This window comes from Drosophila tropicalis, unplaced genomic scaffold (genome assembly GCF_018151085.1).
Source record: "Drosophila tropicalis isolate 14030-0801.00 unplaced genomic scaffold, ASM1815108v1 contig_258, whole genome shotgun sequence".
NCBI lineage: Eukaryota > Metazoa > Arthropoda > Insecta > Diptera > Drosophilidae > Drosophila > Drosophila tropicalis.
Window position 1 is genome coordinate 2,216,096 of NW_027172710.1, and position 18,432 is coordinate 2,234,527.

General features: G+C 37.5%; 1 protein-coding gene and 1 long non-coding RNA gene across 2 annotated transcripts in view; one reads left to right on the forward strand and one right to left on the reverse strand.

Annotated features, from left to right (window-relative positions):
- CtsL4 (Cathepsin L4) overlaps nucleotides 1-18,432 on the forward strand; it is a 311,687-nt gene that overhangs the window by 61,175 nt on the left and 232,080 nt on the right. The gene's annotated exons all lie outside the window — the stretch shown is intronic.
- On the reverse strand, nucleotides 540-1,062 carry LOC137572197 (uncharacterized). The gene is made up of 3 exons (XR_011031575.1): nucleotides 953-1,062; nucleotides 800-874; nucleotides 540-737 (listed from the first exon to the last, which is right to left on the reverse strand). It is a non-coding gene; the product is annotated as an uncharacterized lncRNA (long non-coding RNA).

Sequence of the window (18,432 nt, forward strand, 5' to 3'; positions counted from 1 at the left end):
TTTCTGGTGACCGCTGTAAGTAATTGTGTAAAAATATAGGGAGAGAGTATGTTGTTGATTCAAGAGAGAATTAAATCATGTTAAGCTTTCGCCAGTGGCGTGCAAAAAAAAAATAAAAAGGGGTGAACCAAAATTTTCACCGAAGTTTCACTCATGACCAAAAAGAAAATTACAAATGAAACTATAAAAATAAAGTAAAAAAAATTTAAGAAAAAAAAATTAACTTGACTTTGGAGTACACAAAAGACTCAGAATTTTACAATTTAAAAGTTAGCTTTAAGGCGAAATTATTAGAGAAAAAAAAATTAAAGGCATTTAATTATTTTCGCCCAACATTAGTTTAACCCATGCAATATTAGGGCCTGGCGAAGATATTTAGTTTCTTGGCTGAAGGCTATGCAACGATCGCCAGTAAATAAAATAACCAAAGCGGAACGCCAGTCAAGCGGCTACACATATGAAAGCTCCGCTGGTTGATAGTTATCACAAAAGAAAAGCTTTTACTTATCAGAGTTTGCTTGCAAGGTAAGGGCGGGGGGAGTCTCTCCTCTAGTCTAGAGAATCTTATACTCTTTATTTTTGGTTTTACTCTCCATGCCCGTCTCAGATCTTTTCTGGCCAATACTTGCTGCTCCAGGGGCTTCGGTCCATTTTGACAGCTTGTCCCTCATAAGCCTTTCTCTAGTCGGCTGACCGGCCTAGACCATTGCATCTAGTCTGTGAACTAGGTGCCAACTCTATATATAAAACAAAACTTTCTTACTACACACATTAAAAGGCGCATTTTTTTACTGTTTACCATTTGACTTGGCACCGGATTAAAAAGGATATATTACTTCCTCTCGAAAATCTACTTCATCAGACTGCCATGTGCCTAAAAGACAAACATTTTTCATAAAAATTGCTTCCTTTACTCAAACTGATATGCGCGTTTGTATAGCGCTGGACTTACATTTATTTTGAAATAAAACACTATCAATCACTGAAGGAATAAAACTGCTTCGAATTCACCATTCAAACTTCACAATCGGACTTTTTCCGAAAAAAAAAATTAGTTTTCACTATGACTTTAATTTTTGCGACCGCACTAGTTGAAGATGATTTGGAAAAGAAAAGTCAAAAAAAAATGAATTTCGAAATCGAATTTCCTATTTTTTTTCCAAAATTATACAATGTTAGTCTACATTCTGTTAGTTAGTATAACGCTAACTAACAATACAAGCAGTACAAGCAGTGCAAGCAGTGAACGCAGATTACTCTGTGAAACTTATATTGCCCACTTTTAGGGATAAAACGTTAATATATCGTTTTAGTTAAAAAAAAGAAAAATCATTCCTACTCTTTTTTTCGTTTCCTTACTAAATACAAACGGTTACAAGCGCTACTACAAAACCTTCCCACTAAAATCACACTTACCTAATGGAAAGGGTGATACTCGCTTGAAACCGGGCCCAAAAAAAATTATTGCTTAATATCTTTTGCATGGAATTTGCCTACCAAATGGCCTTGTAGATTCTCCAACTCATAGTACGCGTTGCCGAGCTTGCGTCTCACTCTCGCCTTCACGAACGGTGGCGCTAACTTGGAGTTGAATCCTTTTGTGAAATTACTTTGCTGGAAGTTCCTACGAAATACCTCTTGTCCTACTGAAAAAGACACCTCGCGACTACGTAAATTATACAGATTCTCATTCCGCTCATGCTGTTTTCGTGACTCCTCTTTAGCTTTAGTTCCCATTATTTCGAAAGAGTCGTCCCTATTAAACCTTACAGCTCGATCCTCTAACAATTCTAAGTTCCGTAGCACTTGGTAAACGGACCCGTCGGTTACCATATGCTGACCAAATGCCATCCTATAGGGTGTTGTGTTTATCGCCGAATGAATAGTAGACCTCAATGCACAAGCGATACTACTTAGCTTTTCGTCCCAATCAGACTGGCTTGGACTTACGTAAGCCTTCACTGCTGCCAATACCGACCGGTTTACTCTCTCCGACACATTAGCCTGCGGAGCATACGCAGCCGTATACGTGTGACGCACTTTATACCTTTGCAACAGCTCATTAAAATGGTGTGCTGTAAACTGGGGCCCATTATCAGATACTATAATCTCAGGTACCCCAAAACAATGAAAAAGATCCTCTTCTAGAAACTGGGTAACCACTTCCGCGGTAAACTTTTTTACTTTCTTTAGGAACGGAAATTTTGAGAAATGGTCCACTACAATAAATATTCCAATATTGCCAGACTTGCTTCGCGGGTAAGGACCCAAGAAATCCACATACAGTCTCTCGAAAAATCTTGACGTTTCACCCGACTTGCCTAATGGTGGCCTTAACGTATAATTCGGGTGTTTAGTGGCTTTACAAACATCACATCTGTTTATAAACTCTTTAACTTCTGACACTAGATTTGGCCAGTAATAGTAGCGCCTGAGTTTTTCCAATGTCTTATTAATACCGCAGTGCGCCGCTAGTGGGCTTTCGTGAGCCAATTTCAACAACTGCGCCACTAGTCCCTTGGGAATCCATAGTTTCCAGCACTGATCATCTGCTAACTTCTCCCCAGGAAAATGCTCACTACGCCGGTAAACTAAATTGCCCATTACTTTCACGTCAGGTACTGACTGGGGGTTTTTTCCGACCTTCGCCTTTAGCTCCACATATTCGGGACTTAGAAAATGCGCCGAATTGAGATCGATTCCTAAATCACTATCTAATACCGCTAAATCAGGGGTAAAAACTCTGGACAAAGCGTCCGGCACCACATTTTGACTACCTTTTCGACGTGAAATGGTAAAATTAAATCCCTGAAGTTTCAAAGACCATCTGGCCAACCTAGAACTCAAGTCTGATTGACTCATTAACCACTTTAAAGAAGCATGGTCGGTTATGATAGAAAATTCTTGACCCTCCACGTAGGCCCTATATTTTTTTACTGCTAACACGGCTGCCAAACACTCTTTCTCTGTAACTGAGTAGTTTCTTTGTGCCTGGTTCAGTTTTTTTGACATAAACGCAATGGGTACTTCGTCCTTATCCTCTGTTAACTGGGTTAACACTGCGCCCACTCCCGTATGACTGGCGTCACAGTTTATGGAGAAAGGTTTTTTAAAATCGGGACTATGTAAAACTGGTGCCTGGCTTAAACGTGTTTTCAAGTCTTCAAATGCTGACTGAGCTTCTGATGTCCATATGAATTTACTCTTATGTTTTAAAGTATCGGTAATTGGAGACGCAATAGCAGCGTAATTTTGAATGAATTTATGATACCAATCCGCCATTCCTAAAAAGCGCCGAACTTGTTTAATCGATTTTGGGGTGGGGAAATCGACTATGGCGGATATTTTATCTGGGTCTGTCTTAATCGTTCCCTCACCTACAATATGCCCTAGATACTTGACATTCTTTCTACAGAAATGACTTTTCTCGACGTTTATAGTTAACCCTGCATCGGATATACATTTGGATAGCTCTGTAAGTAGAGTTATATGCTCGTTAAACGAATCTGAGACAATTAACAGATCATCCAAGTAGATAAATATCTGGTGACGCCGATGTGGTGGTACTATTTTATCCATGAGTTTGGACATGGTTTGCGCCGCGTTACATAATCCAAAAGGCATTACTTTGAAATGGTACAGGGGTCTACCTGCTACTGAAAAGGCTGTCTTTTCCCGTGACTCAGGCTCTAAAGGAATTTGCCAATACGCGTCTTTCAAGTCGAGACTTGTAATGTACTCGGCCTTAGGTAATCTGCTAAGGATGCCGTCTATGATTGGCATTGGGTAAGCATCCTTAACTGTAACGGCATTCACCCGTCTACTATCTATACATAATCTATGTTTTCCTGGCTTACTCACCAACACCACGGGCGAAGACCAAGCACTTTGAGATTCCTCAATAACTCCTAATTTTAACATGCGATCTAACTCTTCATATATTAATTGTTCCTTTGCTGGCGACATAGGATAGTGTCGCTGCTTAATTGGTGCTGCACCAGCAACATCTATTGAATGTGACAGCAGCTGCGTTTTCCCTAGTCCCAACTTAGCGAATGATGGAAACAAACCCATACATTCAGACAAACGTTGCTTCTGATTACTGTCTAACATCCGTTGCGCCGTATCCTCTACGCTTAAACTAGCTATCTGTAGCGGTCCTAATGACAGACCAGCTGGTAATAAATCAAAAGCGAGCCAAAAATCTATGCCTAAGTAGAGATCCTGGGTTAGCCCAGGGACTATATAAAATTTCAATATCTTACTATTTCCTCTAAAATTAACTTCAGTACTTATCTTTCCTACTATCTGCTGGGGAGTTCCATCTGCAGTATTTACTTTATTTGACATTGGCCTAATATTCTGTTTTACAGCCAATAATTCTTCGGCAAAACTGCCACCAACACAACTTATACTAGCCCCAGTATCCATGAGACCACTTATTAATCTATTGAATAACTTTACCTCTGCATAAGGACGGATATCAAAAACATTGCCGACTACCGCCGAGGCTATTAGCTTTCGCTCCTTTTTAACACCTTTATTAAAAGCCTTCCTTCGCTCTCTTGAACGAGTCTGTGACCAATAAATTCCTAATCTAGGCGACTCTACTGGTTCCGGTTCGGAATATTTAGATATTTCTAACGATTTCTCCTCAGAGATATGCGTAAATTCGGGCAAATATTCTTCTAACCCTAGTGTTTCCTTTAATCTGTATTGCTGGACCTCGAGACCATCTGTCTGCGTGCACTTCTCCGAAGTGCACAACCTGCCGGGTTTTTTGAATAATCATTACAATGGGCACAAGATGGCTTATACGTGTTTGGCTTCCCACAGCCATAGCAAAACACTCGCCGTTCTGCTACACACTCTTGATAGGGATGACCCGCCGTATCACAGTTCCAACAAACCAAGTTAACTACTTCCACCACTGGCACCTCATCTTCAACCTCGGACTCTTCTTCTGTTTAAATGCTCACTGCATTTACCACTCTCCTAGGCATGGGTCTTGGTGGTACACTCAATGGTTTCCGTACTGTCTGCATAAAGGTTTCTCTAGTACGCACTAACTGCCTTAACTTAGATACCGAAGCTATGGACTCATATAATAACTCATGCTGAATATCGGGCAGAAGATTAGCCCGAATATGCTCTAGCAACTCAATTTCTGGTAACGGAGTAGACAGTTTGTCTGCTAGTGCCACTATCGCCTCGTAGAATTCGTCGAACGACTCTTTATCCCCTTGTCTGCGTTTGCTGATAGCAGCTTTAATATGCTGATCGGTACGCTCGTCTTTAAACTGTTCCCTCGAGGCTCTACATAAGTCTAACCACTTGATGTGTGATACCTTCTTGTGGTATCTCCAGAACCGCTCACTAGCATTTCCTTCAAACAAATTGCTAACATACCGCGACAGAACTACGAAATTACCTTCTAAAGCCTGATGGGTCATTGCTTCCGCTCTATAAATAAACTCGTCCACTGATATACCGGACTTGCCATTGAACCTTAACTTCCAACTACTTATAACCTGACTTATTCTGTCTGGTCTAAGCTCCAAAATACTGTTACCATTACTTGCCTGCTCACTAGCTGCTGTTGCTGATACTTGGCTACGTAAGTTCGCTGCCTGTTGTGTACTTTCCTCAGCGTTCACTTGGTGTGTCGCTACTACTGAATACAATCTCTGGAATCCATTTTCTAACGCTTGTGTCAACAATTCCGTTTGTCTAACTGCTTGAATTTCCAGTCGCTCATTTTGGCGAGATGCAGCCGTCGCCATGGCATTCGCTATTAATCTGGCTAAATTAACGTCGCTATTCCTAACAGATTCGGATGGCTCTATACCCTCATCTAACCTTCTTTCCTGACTCAAATCTCTCTGTGCCATTTCTGCTAGTAAGTTGGGCCTTTGCGCTGCTGCCCTGGTTTGCATTCTTGCCTGATGGCTGGTCTGTGGTCCCTCACTAAGTGCTTCAGCTTCTTCTCCTTCCATACTCTGTAACGGTTGATCACAAGTGGGGCAGATTTCCCTACTATCGACGCGTATGTTGAAGCACGCTATGTGGAAATGATGACCACAAGTAGTGCTTCGTAGCTGCGCCCTATATTGTATTGGTTTATCGCAGATAAGGCAAAGGGTATTGTCGTCCTGAATCGCGGCTAGATCTTCACTGCTGTGCCTTACCGACATTTCTCACCACAAAACGTTTGCTTATTTGTTAACTAAATATGTTGAGGACTTCCCTCTTATTATTAAGCTTTTAATTCCAGATCTGGTGAATTCCTAATAAGACTATTTCTATTAAATTGATTGATTATTTGATTTGGGGTGAACCAAAATTTTCACCGAAGTTTCACTCATGACCAAAAAGAAAATTACAAATGAAACTATAAAAATAAAGTAAAAAAAATTTAAGAAAAAAAATTAACTTGACTTTGGAGTACACAAAAGACTCAGAATTTTACAATTTAAAAGTTAGCTTTAAGGCGAAATTATTAGAGAAAAAAAAAATTAAAGGCATTTAATTATTTTCGCCCAACATTAGTTTAACCCATGCAATATTAGCGCCTGGCGAAGATATTTAGTTTCTTGGCTGAAGGCTATGCAACGATCGCCAGTAAATAAAATAACCAAAGCGGAACGCCAGTCAAGCGGCTACACATATGAAAGCTCCGCTGGTTGATAGTTATCACAAAAGAAAAGCTTTTACTTATCAGAGTTTGCTTGCAAGGTAAGGGCGGGGGGAGTCTCTCCTCTAGTCTAGAGAATCTTATACTCTTTATTTTTGGTTTTACTCTCCATGCCCGTCTCAGATCTTTTCTGGCCAATACTTGCTGCTCCAGGGGCTTCGGTCCATTTTGACAGCTTGTCCCTCATAAGCCTTTCTCTAGTCGGCTGACCGGCCTAGACCATTGCATCTAGTCTGTGAACTAGGTGCCAACTCTATATATAAAACAAAACTTTCTTACTACACACATTAAAAGGCGCATTTTTTTTACTGTTTACCATTTGATTTGGCACCGGATTAAAAAGGATATATTACTTCCTCTCGAAAATCTACTTCATCAGACTGCCATGTGCCTAAAAGACAAACATTTTTCATAAAAATTGCTTCCTTTACTCAAACTGATATGCGCGTTTGTATAGCGCTGGACTTACATTTATTTTGAAATAAAACACTATCAATCACTGAAGGAATAAAACTGCTTCGAATTCACCATTCAAACTTCACAATCGGACTTTTTCCGAAAAAAAAAAATTAGTTTTCACTATGACTTTAATTTTTGCGACCGCACTAGTTGAAGATGATTTGGAAAAGAAAAGTCATTCCCATGGGGGCCGACATACTTGGCTAAATCTCTATCCCTTAGTCCTCTTTGGACCCCTCTCTTCGCCTCGATTACCCCTAAACTTCCCTGATCCCAACTCTAGAGGAGCCTAGGGGGCGCCACAAAAAAAAGTAATCGGATAAATAAAAAAAATTCAAAGAAAATTTTCTGAACCAAAAAAAAAAAAATGAATTTCGAAATCGAATTTCCTTTTTTTTTCCAAAATTATATAATGTTAGTCTACATTCTGTTAGTTAGTATAACGCTAACAAACAATACAGGCAGTACAAGCAGTGCAAGCAGTGAACGCAGATTACTCTGTGAAACTTATATTGCCCACTTTTAGGGATAAAACGTTAATATATCGTTTTAGTTATAAAAAAGAAAAATCATTCCTAATCTTTTTTTTCGTTTCCTTACTAAATACAAACGGTTACAAGCGCTACTACAATCTCTGAACATTTATTTCTTCCACGTGTTTTCTTATGCTAATAACACAGGCCGACATTTTTGAGGTCATGAAAAAGTGTTTAAAGTTCAATAGGTCTTCTATAGTAATTGGGGGGTGCTGATCACGGCCGTGTACTTAGTTTTTCTCCATCACGTCAGGATTTCGAAAAAAATGCGTTCAAATTATTCAAAATGACCTAATTTGCAATATATTTTTCCATGATATAAGCATAATATTGTACTAAAAACATTATTATTTTATCCTATTAATATATTAGGCTTGATTAAAAAGGAATTTACAAAATATCAAAGAGTTATTTCTTTGTTATAATGAATAATATCTTACACTCCGGATATAGTTCTATAATGAGTAAAATTTCAACCAAAAAGTATGCTATAGGGATTCCAAGTATTGTCTGCTTTTTAATTTTAAAGAATTATGGAACTCTGCTGCGTGTAACATATTGTTTATTAGTTTTATCTGCAAACAAGAACTAATTTTCTTATACAGAATATTTTAAAATCTGTTAAAAAAGTAGAAAATTTTTGTTTTAACTTTCTATAGTATACTTTTGGGTGCCTATTTTCCAACCCCAGATCTCTAGATTTCACAAAATCTGGACGTGATGGACAAAAACCAAGTATGCAGTCAGAATCAGCGTACCCGAATTAGTTAGGAACACTTCTTAAGTTAACTTCAGCAAAAATCATGTCGGCCTGTGTAATAGGCTAAGTGGGTGTGTGTATGGTGAGCGAGCGAGTCGGTATTCTTGATCAGGATCAACAGCCGAGTCGATCTAGCCATGTCCGTCCGTCCATCCGTCTGTATGAACGCGCAGTTGTCGGAGGCTATGAGAGCTAGAGCCACAAAATTTGGTATTTATACTGTATAGAGTTAATTGGAATTTTGGCCATGCCCCTTTCGTCCACAGAAATCACATAAAACTATTTTTCTTAAAAAGGATAACAGCTAGAGACATCAAATTTGGTTTATATACTCGTTTAGCTAGCGCGCAGAAACTAATTGTTCAAACATTTTGGGGCGTGGCCCATTTCCGCCCCCCTGAATATACATTGACAGGTACCGTCATTAAATTTGGTATGTAGACTAATTTTGCCACGCCCACTTCAGCCACCGCAATTTAAAAAAAACTGATTTTATCAAAAACTAACAAAGCTAAAGTCACCAAATTTAGTATGTACACTGGCTTAGTATGCGCGCAGAGTATATATTTTTTCATATTTTGTCATGCCCACTTTCGCCTCAATAATTTAGAAAAAACCGATTTCCTTCTGTAGTTTTTTGACTATCGCATTCAAATTCGGCAGTCTAATTAATCTTATCAATTTCTAACCAACCTATCAAATTTTATTGAAATCGGACTGGAAACATGCAAAATATGCGTATGAACGTTTTTTTACTACGTTGGCAAGTGGAGACGCTAGAGTGCTCGTGTGGTTGTAGAGGGAACGAGATAGCACATAGTATGAAACATGTAAAAACAATTTAATAGAAAAACATTTGGTTTTCGAAATTTGAAATGTTTGTCTAACTTGGTGTATGGTATACCCAAGTCGGCGAGTCGACTTACTTCATTTTTTTTTTTATTATTTATTTTTATTATTCATATTTTTTAAATTAATTTAAACTTTTTAATAAAATGGTTGTCTGCTCCAAAAGTAATTGCATAGTCGCCACTAACGATGTTGACTCCCTTGATTATATTCTTTGTTGGCTGTGTGACAATGCGGTTCACGTTAAGTGTGCAGGTTACACAGGCAGAATCAAGGAGTCTATTGCTAAAGGTGGTGGCTTAAAATATGGATGTGATGCTTGCCGGGAGGTCGAGAATGGGATCCGGTCATACTAGAGATAGTTTGGACACTTTGAGGGCAGGTTTTAACAAACTCCAAGCGGAGTTCACTGCGGTGGAGACTCAGTTTAGAAGCTTATCGCTTATGAATGAGTCTCTGAAACGTAAACGAACTAGTCTTTGGAGTGTTTCTGTCTCTGTAGATCCGCCAGCGTCTCTTATCGTCCCCGACCGGTCTCATGCACCGTCCACTTCCAATGTACAGATATTGATATCGTTTAAGAGCCCGGTTGTGAATGCGATTAGTAAGGAATTACCGGTCTCTTAAAAACGATGCTTATTGTAGTGTCCGATTTGTCCGGGCAATTACCCATTCCAATGGAAATTGCCGATAGTTCTAAAATTATCGAGGGCCCCGTGAACAAGTTGACTACTGCAGTGGGTGACGCTTTGGGACCGCGGCCTCTCCTTGGCATACCACCAAAGAAACATATATTTTTTCTAGGCTAGACCCTTTTGTCTCATCAGATGATCTTATAGCCGATATTCGGAAGAAAGTTAACGTCTCGAATATTGCGGTGGAAAAGTTTAAATTTTCGCATTCTCGGGACATTTCGTCTTTTAAAGATTGTGTTTTTGCCAATATCTTTGACATTATATGTTGTGAAGATTTAACGTCTTGAATATTGCGGTGGAAAAGTTTAAATTTTCGCATTCTCGGTTCATTACGTCTTTTAAAGATTGTGTTTTTGCCAATTTCTTTGACATTATATGTCTTGAAGATTTTTGGCCAAAGCATATAATAGTTAACCCTTTTTAGGACTGAATTACAATGGGAAGACTAAAAAATTATTTGATTGCATATTACGATTAATATGGCCACAAATATTGACAAAAATCCATATTTTAGTCCTACGTATCCTGGTTCGTCCTTACCGAAATGTTGCCTATAGGCAACATTGGTCCTGAGTAGTAGATGTTTTAAATAATACGTATACGTAATTGATGAATTAATATTTTATTTATTTCACTCTTTTATTCTTAATATTTTAATACGTTTAAACTCAAGACTTTTTTTCTGAGACTCTTTGGTCTTCTGCTATAATATTTTATATTTATTACTTAAACTTATGTGTGGTATGACACAAAACAATTCTTTTTAGGATTTGAGCAAAAGTAAACGTCGTACTTGGAACACTTTGGACGTTTTGCACAGTCTGCACCTGCCTTTTGAACCCCATTGAATCCAATGTTCGATTTTGTCATATCTTATGTCCTTAGGTTTTTCTATAACATAACTTCTTTTAGATGTTGGAGTGGATAAAATTGATAAAGCGGGGGAAGATGGTGCTGGAGATGAATCGCGCGAGACAATATTGAGCACAAGTTGTGCTGGACGACCCCTTTTTCGAGATTGAATTTGCATACTAGATCGAAGAAGTTCATTTGCAATATCCAGTTGAAATTGTATTAAAGGCATTGTACAATAGCAGGACGAGGCACTTGTACATTTTTTCTCTCCTTCCGGCACCAGCGGGTGCATTCTGTGACAGGTTGGTCGCCAATATAATTTGAAATTATTTGTACACTTTTGTTGTCATACCAGCGGCAAGTAATTAATTTTAGCGAGGTTTCTACTTTCAAATCATAGGATCCTCGACCTTCTTTCGCAAGTTCCTTTTCAGTCTTAAGCACACAATTCTTAAGGCGGTTTGGTCGAATCGTTCCAGCTACGAGGATACCTTTTTCTTTTAAAGCAATCATAAGACTTAGGGAACACCAGTTATCAAAGAAGAGTTTAAAGTTTTGATCTTGGGGAACATTTGATGCCAAATGAAGAACTATATCTGATGATATTCCAAGCCCAAAAGAATCACAAGTTCCTTCACTAATATAAAGGCTGAAAACATATATAAGACTATCGATAAACTGCTGCACCGTTTCAGTACTGGTTTCGTTCTTACTACATTCCAATTGACCTATATTCAATAGTGTGCCTTCGAGACTTTCATCTTTGGTAATAGCATCTTGTAAAGATTCTTCAATAAAATCTTCCAAAGTCTTTTGAGTTTCGGTATCCTCTTCATTTTCTTCATTACTTTTATCATCGTCAGAATCATCCCAATTAAATTGGAAAATTTTTTCAATTTCTAACTGTGTTAAGCCTTTGGGTCGCATATCTAGCAGAGCAGAAACATTTTCAAATTTTGTATACCATTCGGAACCAATGTTGCCTATAGGCAACATTGTCTTTGCAAAATTCCAAAGACAAAACTCAACAATTTTGATAACCAAACTATTTCGTAATCTGTAAACTTACCTGATTTGTACATAATAGTTCATTTTTGAAGTATTTATATTTAATATTATACGCGCAATTTAATTAAATAAAAAAGTACTTTTTCTTCGAACTTAGCACCATGTGTTCACAACAATTAAAAACACATTATTTCAAACGAAGCTTTATAAAATGCAGATCTACTCATAGAAGATCAGCTGATTAGATAAAAAAAAACATAACGGGGAAAAAATCTAAACTCCCTAATCTCTATGTAAATGGTCTTTCTTTTGAACATAACATTCTAGCTTTTACAGAGACGTAGCTAAAACCTGATATTGCTGATGCGACCGGATTTCTCGCAATGGCGGTGGCCTTCTGATAGCTGTTGATGCTGATTTATCATCTGAAATAATTCAATATTCCAATACCCAAGAGATTGAGTTTGTCGGTGTTAAAGTAAATTTTAAATTTTTTAATGCTTTTATTACTTGTTCCTATATTCCATCATCGTCAAACATAGTGGTCCACTTAAATCATTTGAAGGCAATTCAAATTGTCTTTGGCTATCACCATTACTTGGTTCAAATGAGTTACCTCTAACTAGGTGCTTTCGTAAGACTGACTTTGCCAGCCTTAACGAAAACATTACTACTACCGATTGGTCTTATCTGTACAATTGTAGAGATATGAACTCAGCTGTTTGTTTTTTTATGATACTCTGAATTCACTCCCTGGTTCTCTCGAGAGTTATTCAATTTAAAAAATGTGAAGACTCAATATTATAAGAAGTTTAAAAAAACACGTCGTTCATCAGATTACGCTCTGTATAAATGATTTGTGCGTGCTTATGGACCATAAGTTAAATTTAAACACCCATATTTCCACCACGGTCGCAAAGGCCATGAGTATTCTGGGTTTCATTAAAAGATGGTCAAAAGAATTTAACTATGCCATGCATGAACCTTTTAGGGTCATCTGCTCTGATTTCAACCTTCTATTCCCAGTAATCGGCTCTGAGTTTTCTATTAATATGCTACATCTATCCTATCCCATTAAGTTAATAGATAGCTATAGTATTATTTGTTTGTCTGTTTTTTCTATTGTGTATTTGTCCACGCGATTCGTGCCGTGCGTTATACGGCTGCACCCCTCGGTCGGTCGGGTGGGAGGTGGTAAGTTATCTGCTTGGGCTCGCGCGTAACAGCCTTTGTCTTGTTGTCGTAGGGGCCACTTGAACGTACTGTGCATAGTATTGTCAACGTCCGCTAAGAAAGTTATGAAGGTGTCCTAGGCAGTGACGTAGCTGAGATAAACAGGTGCAAACCAACCCGCTGGAATTGTGAGCAAATGGGCCACAGATTAGACAGCTGTCTTAAAACGCATACTATCTTTTGTTACGGTTGCGGTGCGAAAAATGTATTTAAGCTTCGAAACAAAAAGTGCATTCCTTCCGAAAACTAACCGAGGGATGTGCTAGCGTCAATCGAAAAGTATCTCCAGTAAATAGAATAGACAAACTCATGAATAAATGAAAATCTGACATAGCATTCCGTTTCATGAGAGGTTACTTAAGTATCATAGGGTTAGGGAATTACGAATCACCGTTAGATTTTTACAACAAAACAAGCCACCTTGCGATATAAAAATTTTTGTAAAAACCTTGTTTCAACAAATTTAGTCGATTCTATTTTCGAAGGTTTAGACAACAGACTTTATTTTAAAAATAAACATTGTAGGTAATCCCTATGTCGCTTTAATTGATTCAGGAGCAGCAGTAAGTTGTTTAAGAAACAAGCGGAGTAATAAATCAAGAAGTAATAACTGTCCCGGTGGTGTGTGGACAGCAGATGGTACAAAATGATCATTAAAAGGTAGTTAAACCACTTCGCTCACATACAACAACATAACGGATCAAATCGTGTTCTTTTTAGTGCCTTCGCTCAAACAGGAAGTATATTTAGGTTTAGACTTTTTTGAAAAAAAGTTGGATTGTTGAACATAATTGTGTTAGAGCCTTATATTTCGAACTCAGAGTTGGTTCGCCCAAACTTTATTTAAGGAGTAGAGCAGTCGCATTTTAACGAAGTAATTAAACTGTTTCCTTCATACGAACTTTCCGTCTCAGGCGGAACTAATCTCACAACACATTCAATTGTGTTAGAAGAGGCGAAAAGATTATGTTCGCTGGGGTCGACAAAATGTATAAAAAGGATGTGAATTGAGCCTTCCAGTAGGCCTTGGAGCAGCATTTGTATGTTAGTGTCAAAGGGTAAAAAAGGACGTTTGCATTTAGATTCCCGTGAACAAGATTACTTGAAATGATGCGTATTCACTACCACAAGTAGATGGGATAGCATTGCACAACTGTCACCAAAATTCAGGCAATACCTCTGTCGAATAGGGCAAACTATTAAGGCGATTCCTGGGGTTAATGGGATGGTATAGACGCGTTATTGAGAATTACCCTAGTTTAAGTTACCCACAAACATAAGGCAAAACATCTCGAATGGAACAAGAACGCGCTGCAAGCGTTTGAAGAACTTAAGATACGGTTAACATCCGCACCCTTTTTAGTAACACCTGACTTTTCTGAGCAGTTTATCTTATGGTGCAATGCTAGTTCATATGGATTAGGATACGCGATGGCTCAAAAAGGCAACCGATAGCGTTCAGATGCCTGTAGCATACATGTCTTATAAGCACTCCAAACTAACTTGTTTAGCTATCATTAAAGGGATTAAGAAGTTCCGGTCATACATAGAAGGACAGAATTTTTTGTAGCGATCATTCTGCCTTGCAATGGCTTCTGCGCCAAAAAGTTCTATCCGGTAGGCTAGCGCTTTGCAGCTACAAGTAAATGTTCTTCAAACGCAATTGCTGATACATTGTCCAGACAAGGTAAACCAGTTATTGAAGAAAAAGAGGGTGGACCGTTTCTATTCTATAGATCTACAGTCTAAGGAATTTAGTAGTTTAGATTTTTTAGATCTTATTCACCGAATTGAGTAGAATCAGGCTAGACTGCCAGATCTAAGGGAAAGCGAAGAGAATGTTCACAAAAGGACTGAGGCAACAACTGGTAATGCGTTAGAGGAGAACCAAGCTTGGAAACTTTGGGTTCTGAGTGTTCTGGTAGGTGATGTGCTAGCTAATTTTCCTACGGCAGCACGAAATGGAAAGGAATTTCGAGAAGTAGAAAAGATATTTATTTTGGTCTTAGTTTTAAGTTTTAGTTTTAAGCGATCTGAACGTCTATTTTAAAAGCTGTACATAGATCTAAAGTATAGTAAAATATAGGACTTTTAAATGTAGTTGACCATTATACGAAGTTTCATTACCTATGCTCGCTTAAACAATTCACGTCACCCAAAATTTTCGATTTTTAAACTTGATATTTTATACTCTCGGGGTACCGGAGACGATACACTGATGCACTGATAGATAACACTGTGATAGTCGAAAAAAAGACATGGCAAAATTCGATGGTTTCACCCTATTTCGGGTCCTGCGAATCGAACTGCATCATTAGTTTTTTAAGTTATCACGATGGTTTCATACAAAATTTTTGCGGCAGTTTTTCATCAAAGTTGCCATTTTTTCGTAAAGGATGTTTTTTTCATTTGCTTCTAACTTCTAAAATATTCATTTTTTTACAAACTTTCTTTAGCAAAGTTTCTTAGAATTGAAAGAGCTACAAATGTTGGGAAGTTATCTAGCCTCTAAATCCGTCCGTTCCCGAGCATTGGGACAAAATGTAAAAAAAAATCGAATCTTGACCAAATTTTTTTATGTTTTCTTTCTCGCATTTTGCTAAAATTGATATTATTCCATTTGAAGCTTGATAATTATATGAGAACTTATTTTGCTCAATGACAGCAGAAGAGACACCAGACCTATCTAATTTACGATTTATAATATAATCACATAATCAAATTGAATTTTTTTTAGATGTCAACAAAATTAAACTAACTGTAGTTTTTTAGTGTTTCAAAAATATTCATACAGTCGGTATAATGTGGTATCCCAATGACAAATGAAGCACATGTTTTTCGTATAACCCGCTTGTAAGCCAGTGAGTAGAGCAACAACTTTTCGAAAACCAATCGCCACTCCTTTAGTTTGTACGTGCAATTCATATGTTCCATTAACCCAACGATATTTTTGCAGTATGCAAACGTATTATTGCCGTTTATTTCGAAAAAGTCAAAAAGTCTCTTCCTATACCCGTACACTTTTACATCCTTAGCCAAAATGTTAATAGATCGTAAATGATGTGCTAAAGAGTTCGCTTGCCTTTGTGACAATTTTAGTTGTCGTACCATCGTAAATAATTGAGCTTGGGATATCTAGAGATGTTGACAAGTTTTATCGATTTGGGATGGATCATACGTTGAAAGTGACTCTTCAGGTTCGGTGACAAATGTTGGCGAATTATACCTTTCTGTTGGGCTTTGACATCTTTGTAATTGTAATATACTCCGAATGAGGTACTGTGCAGATTGAACACTATTATAGACCATAAAACTCTTCTTTAGTTTTGCGAGTTTATTCTGGCATGCGTAGCAGTTATCCGTATGATTGTGAATCTATCTAAATCATTGGAATGCCGAAACCCATTTTTGGGCTTAACCTTTTTGACCAATTTTGCAAATTGTTATTGCATTGTGGGCTCGTAAATTTTCCACACACGTAGCAAAATCCGGCAAAACTTGTCGGAGACTTGTTCGCAAGTCAAAATTACGATTAACATCTATGCTTACACGATCAGTAGAGGTAATATTTGCTCTCATAAGTACCCACCGATATCAGTAGAATATCATAGGAAATAAATATTTCTAATATCAAGGGCGTAACCAGTATTTAAGTTTGTAAGGGGTAACATTTTTTTTCTCTTAACATAACTTTTATAATGCATTATCAAGTAAAGTAAGTACTTGAGTACTTTAAGTAAATTGATTTAAATGCACCCCTCCCCCTCCCCAGTGCTCAATCCAGGCTCAATCCAGGCTACGCCCTTGACAACTACTATTGTTGTCAAACAATTTATATGCAGTTATTATACCGACTGTATGAATATTTTTGAAACACTAAAAAACTACAGTTAGTTTAATTTTGTTGACATCTAAAAAAATTCAATTTGATTATGTGATTATATTATAAATCGTAAATTAGATAGGTCTGGTGTCTCTTCTGCTGTCATTGAGCAAAATAAGTTCTCATATAATTATCAAGCTTCAAATGGAATAATATCAATTTTAGCAAAATGCGAGAAAGAAAACAAAAAAAAATTTGGTCAAGATTCGATTTTTTTTTACATTTTGTCCCAATGCTCGGGAACGGACGGATTTAGAGGCTAGATAACTTCCCAACATTTGTAGCTCTTTCAATTCTAAGAAACTTTGCTAAAGAAAGTTTGTAAAAAAATGAATATTTTAGAAGTTAGAAGCAAATGAAAAAAACATCCTTTACGAAAAAATGGCAACTTTGATGAAAAACTTCCGCAAAAAATTTTGTATGAAACCATCGTGATAACTTAAAAAACTAATGATGCAGTTCGATTCGCAGGACCCAAAATAGGGTGAAACCATCGAATTTTGCCATGTCTTTTTTTTTTTTTTTTTTGAAAAAAACTATCACAGTGTAATGGGTCAAAGTTTCGGTCAGGATATTTTGAAGCATATCTAACAGAGTTTGGAATAAATCATGTATGTACTGCTATCTACTCTCCGCAAGCGAAAGATTAAATAGGTCCATTTCAGCGGCGTTTCGAGCTTATATCGGCGAAAATCACACGATTTGGGATCAGAAGCTTAACGAGATTATTGGTGCGCTACGATCTAGTATTCATACTAGCACAGGATTTTTACCTTATTTCTTAGCTTTTGGGCAAAATATGGTATTGACAGGGAAAGATTACGAAATCCTTAGGATTACGAAAGTTACCGTTGATAACTGTGGGCTTGGCCATCCGGACGCGTTTAAATTAGACAGATCAGAAGGGAGAACGAATATTACAAAAGCCCTTTCAAAAAAATGCAAACGTCTACGCTCGTAACTTTTTAGAAAGTAATGCAGATAAGAGGTTTAATCGTAAACTCGACCTAGTTTTTGTAAAGGCCAAGGTAGCCAAGAAAAAAAGTTTTTATTATTATGAAGATGGGAGTTTATTTGGTGGGTGCTACTCTTTTGCTATTATACTGTTGCTCATTGTAATTCTGGATTTGCTTCTGATGTGTTTCCCCATCTTTTCTAATTGTATCCAAATTTCTTGGTTCATTTAGTAAATGAAGGGAATAGTTCCCTAACTGATCAAGTCCTTCTCCTTTGTCTTCTGTGTTGAACAGAGTGTGCCAAATTTGGTAAATTTTTGAAAATTTTGTTGCTGTGCTGGCCAGTGTTTAAATTGCTGTAGTCGAATAAGCAGAAGTCATAAATTTTGTGCTTTTCATTGCTGTGACTGTTAAGCAAATGTAAAAACGAATACTTTGTGTTGCTTTTGCTTCCGAAAAAAACCGAAATCAGAAAATCTGACAGCAGTAGCAAACAGCAAAAAT